This window comes from Ranitomeya variabilis, chromosome 2 (assembly GCF_051348905.1).
Source record: "Ranitomeya variabilis isolate aRanVar5 chromosome 2, aRanVar5.hap1, whole genome shotgun sequence".
NCBI lineage: Eukaryota > Metazoa > Chordata > Amphibia > Anura > Dendrobatidae > Ranitomeya > Ranitomeya variabilis.
The window spans coordinates 785895666-785909651 of NC_135233.1; the positions used below are offsets into that span (position 1 = coordinate 785895666).

At 41.1% G+C, this 13986-nt stretch overlaps 1 long non-coding RNA gene across 2 annotated transcripts in view; it reads right to left on the reverse strand.

The window, feature by feature from the left end:
* Positions 1-384: 384 nt before the first annotated feature.
* Positions 385-13986, reverse strand: part of LOC143807849 (uncharacterized) — a 101895-nt gene continuing 88293 nt past the window's right edge. For both annotated transcript variants that reach the window (XR_013221819.1, XR_013221818.1), the window contains exon 3: positions 385-2461. This is a non-coding gene — a long non-coding RNA (uncharacterized LOC143807849). The remainder of the gene's footprint in view (positions 2462-13986) is intronic.

Here is a 13986-nt window from a genome sequence, read left to right on the forward strand (position 1 = left end):
GGGGCAATAACCATGGTCCCTCTCTAGGCTATTAATATCTGCCCTCAGTCACTGGCTTTCCCACTCTGGTGAAGAAAATTGCGCGAGCCCACGCCAATTTTTTCCGGGATTTAACCCTTTAATTTAATAGCTAGAGCCCCCAAATTTTACACAGAGACACTTCTTACATTAGTAAAGAGGACTATGTAATAAAAGAAAGGATATGAGATGGTTTACTGTATATAAACCATGTCTCATATCCTGTCGGGTTTGTGAAGTAGATAGCAAAAGCCGGCAATTGAACTACCGGCTTTTCTGCTATCTAGCGCTGAATTAAATATAAATATATATACAGTATATATATGTGTCTCACTGACATATATATATATATATATATATATATATATATATATATATATATATATATATATACCTATTCTATGTGTACACATTTATTTTAGCTATTCTATTCTAACCTGTCAGTGTGATTTTATTGTACACCGCACTGAATTGCCGGCTTTTCTATAGAACACCGGTGCGTATTTCTCGCAAGTCACACGCATGGTCCGTGTTTAATCCGAAATTTTCTCGCCCCCATAGACTTTCATTGGCGGATTTTTTGTGCAATATGCTGACAAACACAGCATGCTGCGATTTTCTAGGCCTGTAACATACCGTATATTACGGATGCGTAATATACGGCAGATAGGAGCTGCCCCATAGAGAATCATTGGGCCGTGTGCAATGCGTATTTTCTGGACGTATTTTCTGCGCTCATACGTCCGTAAAACTCGCTAGTGTGACGCCGGCCTAATACTGATCACTTACTTTTCTAGGCTTTTGTTAACCCTGCTACAACCTTTTCAGATGTGTGGCTGCTATCAAATTCTAAATAGGCACATTTTTACAACTTCTAAGGCTACTTTCACACTAGCGTCGTGCACTGCACGTCACTATGCGTCGTTTTGTAGAAAAAACGCATCCTGCAAAAGTGCTTGCAGGATGCATTTTTCTCCATAGACTAACATTAGCGACGCATAGCGATGCATTGACACACGTCGCAACTGTCGTGCGACGGTTGCATCGTGTTGTGGCGGACCGTCGGCAGCAAAAAACGTTACATGTAACGTTTTTTGCTGCGTCGTATCCGCCATTTCCGACCGTGCATGTGTAGCCGGAACTCCGCCCCCCGCCTCCCCGCACCTCACAATGGGGCAGCGGATGCGTTGAAAAACAGCATGTGCTGCCCCCGTTGTGCGGCGCTTTCAACGCTAGCGTCGTTACCTCGCATTGCGACGTGCAGTACACGACGCTAGTGTGAAAGTAGCCTAAACCGTGTTCTATGTTCTGTTGTGAATAAAGTATGGCTATAAAAGATCTCCAAATCCCATTCCCTTCTGCATTTCAAATATTAGAATCTGCAAAGGTCAGATGTTTGGTTGTGAGTGAATGAGAAACTTTGAATTATCATATACAGCTCTGGGAAAAATTAAGAGACCACTGCAAAATTTTCAGTTTGTCTGATTTTTCTCTTTATAGGTATATTTGTGAGTAAAATGTAAATTGTTCTTTTAGTCTATAAACTACTGAAAACATGTCTCCGAATTTCCAAGCAATACATTTTTTTATTTTTTTCTGAAAGGGAGAAATGGTCAAAATAAAAAAACCCCCAGTGCTTTCAGACCTCAAATAATGCAAAGAAAACAAGTTCATAATCATTTAGAAACAACAATACTAATGCTTTAACTCAGGAAGAGTTCAGAAATCAATATTTTGTGGAATAACCATGATTTTTAATCACAGCTTTCATGCGTCTTGGCATGCTTTCCACCAGTCTTTCACACTGCTTCTGGCGCAAAAATGTAAGTTCTTCTTTGTTTGATGGCTTGTGACTATCTATCATCCTCTTGATAACATTCCAGAGGTTTTCAATGGGGTTCAGGTCTGCAGATTGGGCTGCCCATGACAGAGTTTCGATGTAGTGGTCTCTTAATTTTTGCCAGAGCTGTATGTAGTGGGGAAGAAAACTATTACATTATATTTAGCGTGTACCAAACAAATGCTTTTCCATCTCAGCCTTCGAGTTTGGAAGCAGAGTGCACAGTCATAAAATTTTATGTGCACCATATACTATTATTATTATTTATATACCACAATTAATTCCATGGTGCTGTACATGAGAAAGGGGTTACATACAGAGTTATGGATATCATTTACGGTAAACAAATTTACAATGACAGACTGATACAGAGGGGAGAGGATCCTGTCCTTGCGGACTTACACTCTACTTATGCAGGTTATTGGTGTTCCACCATGGGATGGTCTGAGGATGAGAAATATGTTACCATATACCTTATACGCATTAAACATATTAGGTCAACTAGCCATTTTCATTGTTTGTTGCTGTCGCGAATGATCTCACAGGGTACAGCCATATTCTAGGTCTGTCTTGACTTCAATGCCATACTGAGGATGCCGTCTCCTGGAAAAAAAAAAGTATAGGAATAGTCCTTATGACTGAAAAGCACACACTAAACATGCAGTTGATTTCATTGTCGCCTCTGTACAAAGTCTTTGATCCTTGCCCAGCATATTCTCATGACATGATCATGAGGATGACACAACATGCTTTAAAATCAGAACTTATCCAACTGTCAAAGTTGCAGAGTATTTTCTCTAATTTAGGGCTCATATCCATTTGTGTAAGAAACGGATAAAAAATCGTATTGCACTCTGACCAATGTTATTCTATGTGTTACATCTCATCTGTAATTTTTTTCTCAGCCGAAATCGGACTGAGAAAAAAAATCACAACATGCTGCGGTTTGCTACGTATCTCGGACGAGACTCGCCAATGCAAGTCAATGGGTGCGAGTGAAATTCTCACAGCACTCGCACCATGCGAGTGCTGTCTGATTTTTATGCACCGGTGTCCTTTGAAAAGCCAGCAATTCATATGCGGCTACTGTAAAATCACACTGACAGGTTATAATAGAAAAGATAGAATAGATATATACAGTTAGGTCCATATATATTTGGACAGAGACGACATTTTTCTAATTTTGGTTATAGACATTACCACAATGAATTTTAAGCAAAACAATTCAGATGCAGTTGAAGTTCAGACTTTCAGCTTTCATTTGAGGGCATCCACATTAAAATTGGATGAAGGGTTTAGGAGTTTCAGCTCCTTAACATGTGCCACCCTGTTTTTAAAGGGACCAAAAGTAATTGGACAATTGACTCCAAGGCTATTTCATGGACAGGTGTGGGCAATCCCTTCATCATGTCATTCTCAATTAAGCAGATAAAAGGCCTGGAGTGGATTTGAGATGTGGTGCTTGCATTTGGAAGGTTTTGCTGTGAAGTAAACATGCGGTCAAAGGAGCTCTCCATGCAGGTGAAACAAGCCATCCTTAAGCTGCGAAAACAGAAAAAACCCATCTGAGAACTTGCTACAATATTAGGAGTGGCAAAATCTACAGTTTGGTACATCCTGAGAAAGAAAGAAAGCACTGGTGAACTCATCAATGCAAAAAGACCTGGTTGCCCACGGAAGACAACAGTGGGGGATGATCGCAGAATAATCTCCATGGTGAAGAGAAACCCCTTCACGACAGCCAACCAAGTGACCAACACTCTCCAGGAGGTTGGTGTATCAATATCCAAATCTACCATAAAGAGAAAACTGCATGAAAGTAAATACAGAGGGCTCACTGCACGGTGCAAGCCACTCATAAGCATCAAGAATAAAAAGGCTAGATTGGACTTTGCTAAAAAACATCTAAAAAATCCAGCACAGTTCTGGAAGAACATTCTTTGGACAGATGAAACCAGGATCAACCTCTACCAGAATGATGGAAAGAGAAGTATGGCGAAGGCGTGGTGCAGCTCATGATCCAAAGCATACCACATCATTTGTAAAACACGGCGGAGGCAGTGTGATGGCTTGGGCATGCATGGCTGCCAATGGCACTGGGTCACTAGTGTTTATTGATGATGTGACACAGGACAGAAGCAGCCGAATGAATTCTGAGGTATTCAGAGACATACTGTGTGCTCAGATCCAGCCAAATGCAGCAAAACTGATTGGTCGTCATTTCATACTACAGATGGACAATGACCCAAAACATAAAGCCAAAGCAACCCAGGAGTTTATTAAAGCAAAGAAGTGGAATATTCTTGAATGGCCAAGTCAGTCACCTGATCTCAACCCAATTGAGCAGCATCTCACTTGTTAAAGACTAAACTTCAGACAGAAAGGCCACAAGCAAACAGCAACTGAAAACCACCGCAGTGAAGACCTGGCCGAGCATCAAAAAGGAGGAAACAGCGTCTGGTGATGTCCATGAGTTCAAGACTTCAGGCAGTCATTGCCAACAAAGGGTTTTCAACCAAGTACTAGAAATGAACATTTTATTTAAAATTATTTAATCTGTCCAATTAATTTTGGTCCCTTTAAAAACAGGGAGGCACATGTTAAGGAGCTGAAACTCCTAAACCCTTCATCCAATTTTAATGTGGATACCCTCAAATGAAAGCTGAAAGTCTGAACTTCAACTGCATCTGAATTGTTTTGTTTAAAATTCATTGTGGTAATGTTTATAACCAAAATTAGAAAAATGTTGTCTGTGTCCAAATATATATGGACCTAACTGTACACATAGAATACATACATATATATATATATATATATATATATATATATATATATATATATATATACACACACACACGTCAGTGACACACACATATATGCTAGTTCATTTTCCCACACTCCAAAGTTTAGTGCGAGTCAGGCTGTGATGGAGCGCAGTTTCAGTGAGGTCACCGCTAGTCACTGAAGCTCCGCTCCCTAATCTCATTCATTCATCAGTGGTTTACAGCCGGGGCAGTCACATCTTGGCACCGTCCTTGTTGTAAACTGTATATACCCCAGTTATGGATTACGGCGTGGGACACATCGACGGACAGGTATGGGAATATTGTTGGTTTATGATTTTATGTTTATTACAGGAGATCGAGGGCATCGGGGAATTCTGAGTACAATAAAGAGGGGAAACTGATAGTTGTATTTCATTAAAATACTTTATTCTGGCTGTGTCTTTATTTAACCCCTTAACTTTTGGATTAATAATGTATAGGTGTCTTATTGACACCTCTCCATTACTAAGCCGGGCTTGATGTCACCTTACAATACAAAGGTGACATTAACCCCCAAACTATTATCCCACTTGCCACCCCTACAGGAAAAGTGGGAAGAGCGAGGCTAGGTGCCGGAATTGGTGCATCTTACAGATGCGCCTTTTCTGGGGGGGCCTAGTGCTGATGTTTTTACAGCAACAACAAAAAAAAGGGCGTTCCGGCTCCATAAAACAATGTTTCTTTATTTGTTCCTTAAAATTCCTCCAATTCCATAACTCCTTGCATGCATGCAAATGCTTAGGTACAAGAAATATGCGACGCGTTTCGATCGTGTCAGATCCTAATCAATGCATAATCCTAACAGGCACATACTGATTCTTTTGTATTGTGCTTGGACCAATGCCAAAAGCAGTCCAAGTCACCTGACCAGAGCTGCAGGTCCTGAACAGAAATTCTACCCTTTGCATATACAAATATAACTATTGCTTTGTACAAAACTATGAAGTAAATTTACAAAAGTGAAAATATATATGCATTATACAATTTAGCAATATTAATACATTATTTTAGTTTTTTAGTTGAGACCTAGTAAATGTCTCAATTCTTTCATATACTGCTCGGACCAATATCAAGAGCAGTTCAAGTCACCTGACCAGGACTGCAGGTCCTAAACAGAAATTCTGCCCTTTGCATATATAAGTATAGATATAACACTTAATTCTGTACAAAAATATCAAATAAATTTACAAATATTAAAATATAAACACATAATACAATTTAACAATAGTGATACATTATTTCATTTTTTCGGTTGAGACCTAATGGATATCTGGTTTGTAAATTATATATCCAGAAAGCTTCTCTGGTGAGAAGCCGTCTTTTAACATCACCTCCACGCTGCGACATTTTAACATGTTCAATTCCTTGAATCCTCATACTAGACGTGCTTCCTGCATGATGTATAGCAAAGTGTTTGGCAACTGCTGATATATTACGATTCCCAGCATTAATACTGGCCACATCTCTCAAATGCTCTGATATTCTCACCTTTAATTTCCTGGTGGTGCATCCTATATAAGAGACATTACAGGAGGTACAGTCATTCTTATAAACAACATTATTGGTATGACAATTAATAAAATCCTTAATAAAATAGGATTTTGTTTCCTCCTTGTTTTGAAAAGTATTTTTTGTTACAGCATTAAGACAAGTACTACATGCTGTAACACCACATCTAAAAAAAACCTTACAATCTAACCAGGTTTTTGATGTCGCTTGAGGAATATGAGAGCTGGGGGACAATGTACTACCAATTGTCGGCGCTCTTCTTGCCACTATATTCAGGGAAATGGATAGAGATGAGGCATTTCACCATTTGAGGGCTAAATTAAAGAAGTGGGACTACCCCAATTGGACCCTGGATAGGGCACATAAATTAGTATGCAGTAAATCCAGAGATAATTTTCTTAGAACTAATATAGAAAATAATGAAGGTAAAGAAAAAAATAAAAGCAAACCATATGTCTGTTTCCAGTATAGTCCTCAATTTTTGGACATAAAAACATAATCCTAAAAAGATTACCTATTTTACAGGATGATGTGCTTTCCGAAATCTTAAAAGATGGACTGAATATAGTGGCAATAAGAGCGCCGACAATTGGTAGTACATTGTCCCCCAGCTCTCATATTCCTCAAGCGACATCAAAAACCTGGTTAGATTGTAAGGTTTTTTTTAGATGTGGTGTTACAGCATGTAGTACTTGTCTTAATGCTGTAACAAAAAATACTTTTCAAAACAAGGAGGAAACAAAATCCTATTTTATTAAGGATTTTATTAATTGTCATACCATCACCCCCAAGGGTGGTTTGCACGTTAATGACCGGGCCAATTTTTACAATTCTGACCACTGTCCCTTTATGAGGTTATAACTCTGGAAGGCTTCAACGGATCCCAGTGATTCTGACATTGTTTTCTCGTGGCATATTGTACTTCATGATAGTGGTAAAAATTCTGTGATAGTACCTGCGTTTATTTGTGAAAAAAACGGAAATTTGGCGAAAATTTTGAAAATTTCGCAATTTTCCAACTTTGAATTTTTATGCAATTAAATCACAGAGATATGTCACACAAAATACTTAATAAGTAACATTTCCCACATGTCTACTTTACATCAGCACAATTTTGGAACCAAAATTTTTTTTTGTTAGGGAGTTATAAGGGTTAAAAGTTGACCAGCAATTTCTCATTTTTACAACACCATTTTTTTTTTTAGGGACCACATCTCATTTGAAGTCATTTTGAGGGGTCTATATGATAGAAAATACCCAAGTATGACACCATTCTAAAAACTGCACCCCTCAAGGTGCTCAAAACCATATTCAAGAAGTTTATTAACCCTTCTGGTGCTTCACAGGAATTTTTGGAATGTTTAAATAAAAATGAACATTTAACTTTTTTTCACAAAAAATTTACTTCAGCTCCAATTTGTTTCATTTTACCAAGGGTAACAGGAGAAAATGGACCCCAAAAGTTGTTGTACAATTTGTCCTGAGTACGCCGATACCCCATATGTGGGGGTAAACCACTGTTTGGGCGCATGACACAGCTCGGAAGCGAAGGAGCGCCATTTGACTTTTCAATGCAAAATTGACTGGAATTGAGATGGGACGCCATGTTGCGTTTGGGGAGCCCCTGATGTGCCTAAACATTGAAACCCCCCACAAGTGACACCATTTTGGAAAGTAGACCCCCTAAGGAACTTATCTAGAAGTGTGGTGAGCACTTTGACCCACCAAGTGCTTCACAGAAGTTTATAATGCAGAACCGTAAAAATAAAAAATCATATTTTTTCACAAAAATTATGTTTTCACCCCAATTTTTTATTTTCCCAAGGGTAAGAGAAGAAATTGGACCTCAAAAGTTGTTGTACAATTTGTCCTGAGTACGCTGATACCCCATATGTGGGGGTAAACCACTGTTTGGGCGCATGGGAGACCTCAGAAGGGAAGGAGCGCCATTTGACTTTTCAATGCAAAATTGACAGGAATTGAGATGGGACGCCATGTTGCGTTTGGAGAGCCACTGATGTGCCTAAACATTGAAACCCCCCACAAGTGACACCATTTTGGAAAGTAGACCCCCTAAGGAACTTATCTAGATGTGTTTTGAGCGCTTTGACCCACCAAGGGCTTCACAGAAGTTTATAATGCAGAGCCGTAAAAATAAAACAAAAATTTTTTCCCACAAAAATTATTTTTTTAGCCCCCAGTTTTGTATTTTCCCGAGGGTAGCAGGAGAAATTGGACCCCAAAATTTGTTGTCCAAGTTGTCCTGAGTGCGATGATACACCATATGTGGGGAGAACCACTGTTTGGGCGCATGGGAGGGCTCGGAAAGGAAGGAGCGTCATTTGGAATGCAGACTTAGATGGAATGGTCTGCAGGTGTCACATTGCGTTTGCAGAGCCCCTAATGTACCTAAACAGTAGAAACCCCCCACAAGTGACACCATTTTGGAAAGTAGACCCCCTAAGGAACTTATCTAGATGTGTGGTGAGCGCTTTGACCCACCAAGGGCTTCACAGAAGTTTATAATGCAGAGCCGTAAAAATAAAATATCCTTTTTTTTCCCCACAAAAATTATTTTTTAGCCCCCAGTTTTGTATTTTCCCAGGGGTAACAGGAGAAATTGGACCCCAAAGGTTGTTGTCCTATTTGTCCTGAGTACGCTGATACCCCATATGTTGGGGTAAACCCCTGTTTGGGCACACGGGAGAGCTCGGAAGGGAAGGAGCACTGTTTTACTTTTTCAACGCAGAATTGGCTGGAATTGAGATCGGACGCCATGTCGCGTTTGGAGAGCCCCTGATGTGCCGAAACAGTGGAAAACCCCCAATTATAACTGAAACCCTAATCCAAACACACCCCTAACCCTAATCCCAACAGTAACCCTAACCACACCTCTAACCCTGACACACCCCTAACCCTAATCCCAACCGTAAATATAATCTAAACCCTAACCGTAACTTTAGCCCCAACCCTAACCCTAGCCCCAACCCTAACTGTAGCCTTAACCCTAGCCCCAACCCTTGCCCTAACCCTAGCCCTAGCCCCAACCCTAACCCTAGCCCTAACCCTAACCCTAGACCTAGCCCTAACCCTAGCCCTAACCCTAGCCCTAACCCTAGCCCCAACCCTAGCCCTAGCCCTGACCCTAACCCTAGACCTAGCCCTAACCCTAGCCCCAACCCTAACCCTAACCCTAGCCCTAATAGGAAAATGGAAATAAATACATTTTTTTTATTTTTCCCTAACTAAGGGGGTGATGATGGGGGGTTTGATTTACTTTTATAGCGAGTTTTTTAGCGGATTTTTATGATTGGCAGCCGTCACACACTGAAAGACACTTTTTATTGCAAAAAAATATTTTTTGCGTTACCACATTTTGAGAGCTATAAATTTTCCATATTTTGGTCCACAGAGTCATGTGAGGTCTTGTTTTTTGCGGGACGAGTTGACGTTTTTATTGGTAACATTTTTGGGCACGTCACATTTTTTGATCGCTTTTTATTCCGATTTTTGTGAGGCAGAATGACCAAAAACCTGCTATTCATGAATTTCTTTTGGGGGAGGCGTTTATACCGTTCCGCGTTTGGTAAAATTGATAAAGCAGTTTTATTCGTCGGGTCAGTACGATTACAGCGATACCTCATTTATATTATTTTTTTATGTTTTGGCGCTTTTATACGATAAAAACTATTTTATGGAAAAAATAATTATTTTTGCATCGCTTTATTCTCAGGACTATAACTTTTTTATTTTTTTGCTGATCATGCTGTATGGCGGCTCGTTATATGCGGGACAAGATGACGCTTTCAGCGGTACCATGGTTATTTATATCTGTCTTTTTGATCGCGTGTTATTCCACTTTTTGTTCGGCGGTATGATAATAAAGCGTTGTTTTTTGCCTCGTTTTTTTTTTTTTTTTCTTACTGAAGGGGTTAACTAGTGGGCCAGTTTTATAGGTCGGGTCGTTACGGACGCGGCGATACTAAATATGTGTACTTTTATTGTTTTTTTTTATTATTTAGATAAAGAAATGTATTTATGGGAATAATATATATATTTTTTTTCATTATTTTGGAATATTTTTTTTTATTTTTTTTTTACACATTTGGAAATTTTTTATTTTATTTTTTTACTTTGCCCCAGGGGGGGACAATACAGATCGGTGATCTGCCAGTTTGCATAGCACTCTGACAGATCACCGATCTGAGAGAAGTGCAGGCTGCTTCACAGTGCCTGCTCTGAGCAGGCTACTGTGAAGCCACCTCCCTCCCTGCAGGACCCGGATCCGCGGCCATCTTGGATCCGGGTCTGGAGCAGGCAGGGAGGGAGGTAAGACCCTCGCAGCAACGCGATCACATAGCATTGCTGCGGGGGGCTCAGGGAAGCCCGCAGGGAGCCCCCTCCCTGCGCGATGCTTCCCTGCACCGCCGGCACATCGCGATCATGTTTGATCGCAGTGTGCCGGGGGTTAATGTGCCAGGAGCGGTCCGTGACCGCTCCTGGCACATAGTGCCGATGTCAGCTGCGATAGGCAGCTGACACCCGGCCGCGATCGGCCGCGCTCGCCCAATGAGCGCCGCCGATCGCGCTGGACGTACTATCCCGTCCGTGGTCATGGGGGCCCACCCCACCTCGACGTGATAGTACGTCCGATGTCAGAAAGGGGTTAAAAGATTGACTGTACCTCCTGTAATGTCTCATATAGGATGCACCACCAGGAAATTAAAGGTGAGAATATCAGAGCATTTGAGAGATGTGGCCAGTATTAATGCTGGGAATCGTAATATATCAGTAGTTGCCAAACACTTTGCTATACATCACGCAGGAAGCACGTCTAGTATGAGGATTCAAGGAATTGAACATGTTAAAATGTCGCAGCGTGGAGGTGATGTTAAAAGACGGCTTCTCACCAGAGAAGCTTTCTGGATATATAATTTACAAACCAGATATCCATTAGGTCTCAACCGAAAAAATGAAATAATGTATCACTATTGTTAAATTGTATTATGTGTTTATATTTTAATATTTGTAAATTTATTTGATATTTTTGTACAGAATTAAGTGTTATATCTATACTTATATATGCAAAGGGCAGAATTTCTGTTTAGGACCTGCAGTCCTGGTCAGGTGACTTGAACTGCTCTTGATATTGGTCCGAGCAGTATATGAAAGAATTGAGACATTTACTAGGTCTCAACTAAAAAACTAAAATAATGTATTAATATTGCTAAATTGTATAATGCATATATATTTTCACTTTTGTAAATTTACTTCATAGTTTTGTACAAAGCAATAGTTATATTTGTATATGCAAAGGGTAGAATTTCTGTTCAGGACCTGCAGCTCTGGTCAGGTGACTTGGACTGCTTTTGGCATTGGTCCAAGCACAATACAAAAGAATCAGTATGTGCCTGTTAGGATTATGCATTGATTAGGGTCTGACACGATCGAAACGCGTTGCATATTTCTTGTACCTAAGCATTTGCATGCATGCAAGGAGTTATGGAATTGGAGGAATTTTAAGGAACAAATAAAGAAACATTGTTTTATGGAGCCGGAACGCCCTTTTTTTGTTTTTTTGTTGCTGCATCTTCTCTCGTCGTGGTCCTGGACGAAGTTCCGAGCACCTGCGTCTGATCGGTGAGCTGGCTGAGGTTTATGTAACCATAAACTTTTCTTTTTTTCTGCTGATGTTTTTAGCCCGGGGGGCAATAACCATGGTCCCTTCCTAGACTACTAATATGAGCCCAAAGCTGTCTGCGTAGCCTTTGCTGGTTATTAAATAAGGGGGATCCCATTTTTTGGGGGTCCCCATTTTAATAGCCAGTGAAGGCTAAATATACAGCTGCGAGCTGATACTAATAGCCTGGGAAGCTCCATGGGTATTACCCACTTCCCAGGCTATAAATATCTGCCTCCAGTTGCTGGCTTTCCCTCTGCTGGTTTTGAAAATTGCACGGGAGCCCACGCCATTTTGTTTTGTAAAATAATCTTTTATTAATTACATACATGTCCCCTAATTTGCACACACTGTACTAATTGTATTTGTCAGTGACATCTATATATCTACCTACTCTATATGTATTTACTGTATGTAATCCATCTCATCTATCCTGTTGGATCCTGCAGTGATTTTCTCCAGGCAGCGGGGCTCTGTGTGCAGGTGCAGGGCAGGTTTAGAATGCTATTGACCTGCAGATTAACCCCAAATCTGCAGGTTAATAGTGTTTTTTAGCATGTTGTGCTAATTATTATTTTCTCTCTCACCCCGTTTCATTCATTTATTTTTTTTTTTTTTTTAAGTTTTAGATACTCACCTCTCCATATGATCTTCTGTGACTCTCATCTTCTTGTGGCTGGTGCAATGAAGTCATCCCGCATGCGCCAGCTGAGGCATCGGTGTCGGCTAATGATGGACTTTGCCACCTACTTCAAAAAGAAGATAGACCAAGCAAGGCAAACCTTTACTGTTCCACCACCCCAACCACTCCATATACCAGACCTCTGCCCTTCTCCTACAACTTCCCTCTCCAACATCACTGAAGGAGAACTTACTCGCCTCCTTTCCAAATCACCTCACCACCTGTGCACTTGACCCCATCCCTTCCCACCTGCTCCCCAACCTCACTAACACGGTCATTCCAGCCCTAACCCATCTCTTCAACCTATCGCTATCTTCTGGTACTTTCCCCTCTGCCTTCAAACATGCCACCATCACACCCATCCTCAAAAAAGCTAACCTTGACCCAACTGCTATGCCTAGCTATCACCCCATATCACTGCTCCCATTTGCTTCCAAACTTCTTGAGCAGCATGTCCCCTACTTTTTTCCATCTATACCCTTGGCCTATTACAACTCATAAAGTCCCATGCCTTTCAGGACCATCTATATGCGGACGACACTCAGATCTACCTCTCTGGCTCAGATGTCGCCTCTCTGCTGTCCAGAATCCCGGAGTGTATGTCAGCCATATCCTCCTTCTTCAACTCTCGCTTCCTAAAACTCAATGTAGACAAAACCGAACTCATCATCTTTTCCCCATCTCGCATATCTCCCCTACCTGATCTATCTATTATGGTAAACGGCATCACGCTCTCTCCCGCATCTGAAATCCGCTGCCTCAGGGTAACTCTCGACTCTGCCCTGTCCTTCAAACTGCACGTCCAAACTCTTGCCACCTCCTGTCGCCTCCAACTCAAAAATATTGCCAGAATCCGTCCCTTCCTCAGCCCACAATCTACTAAAACTCTTGTGCATGCTCTCATCTTCCGCCTCGATTACTGCAACACCCTCCTCTGTGGCCTCCCCGCTATCTCCCTTGCACCGCTCCAGTCTGTCCTCAACTCTGCTGCTCGGCTAATCCACCTCTCTGTTGTGAATTTATCTTTTTGGCTCCCTCTAGTGGTTACTAGTGATTTGACTCTGGGAATGTCTGTCATCCCTTGTATGCTCACCTGGGTCGTTAGGTCAGGGGTGTTGCTATATAAGCTCCCTGGACCTTCAGTTCAATGCCTGGCAACGTTGTAATCAGAGCTAATCTGTTGTGCTCTTGTCTACTGATCCTGGTTCCTGCTAAATTAAGCTAAGTCTGCTTTCTTGCTTTTTGCTATTTGTTTTTGTTTGCATTTTTGTCCAGCTTGTACATAATCTGTATCCTAACCTTGCTGGAAGCTCTAGGGAGGCTGGAGTTCTCCCCCCGGGCCGTTAGACGGTTTGGGGGTTCTTGAATCTCCAGTGTGGATTTTTGTTAGGGTTTTCGTTGACCATATAAGTTATCTTACTACATTCTGCTA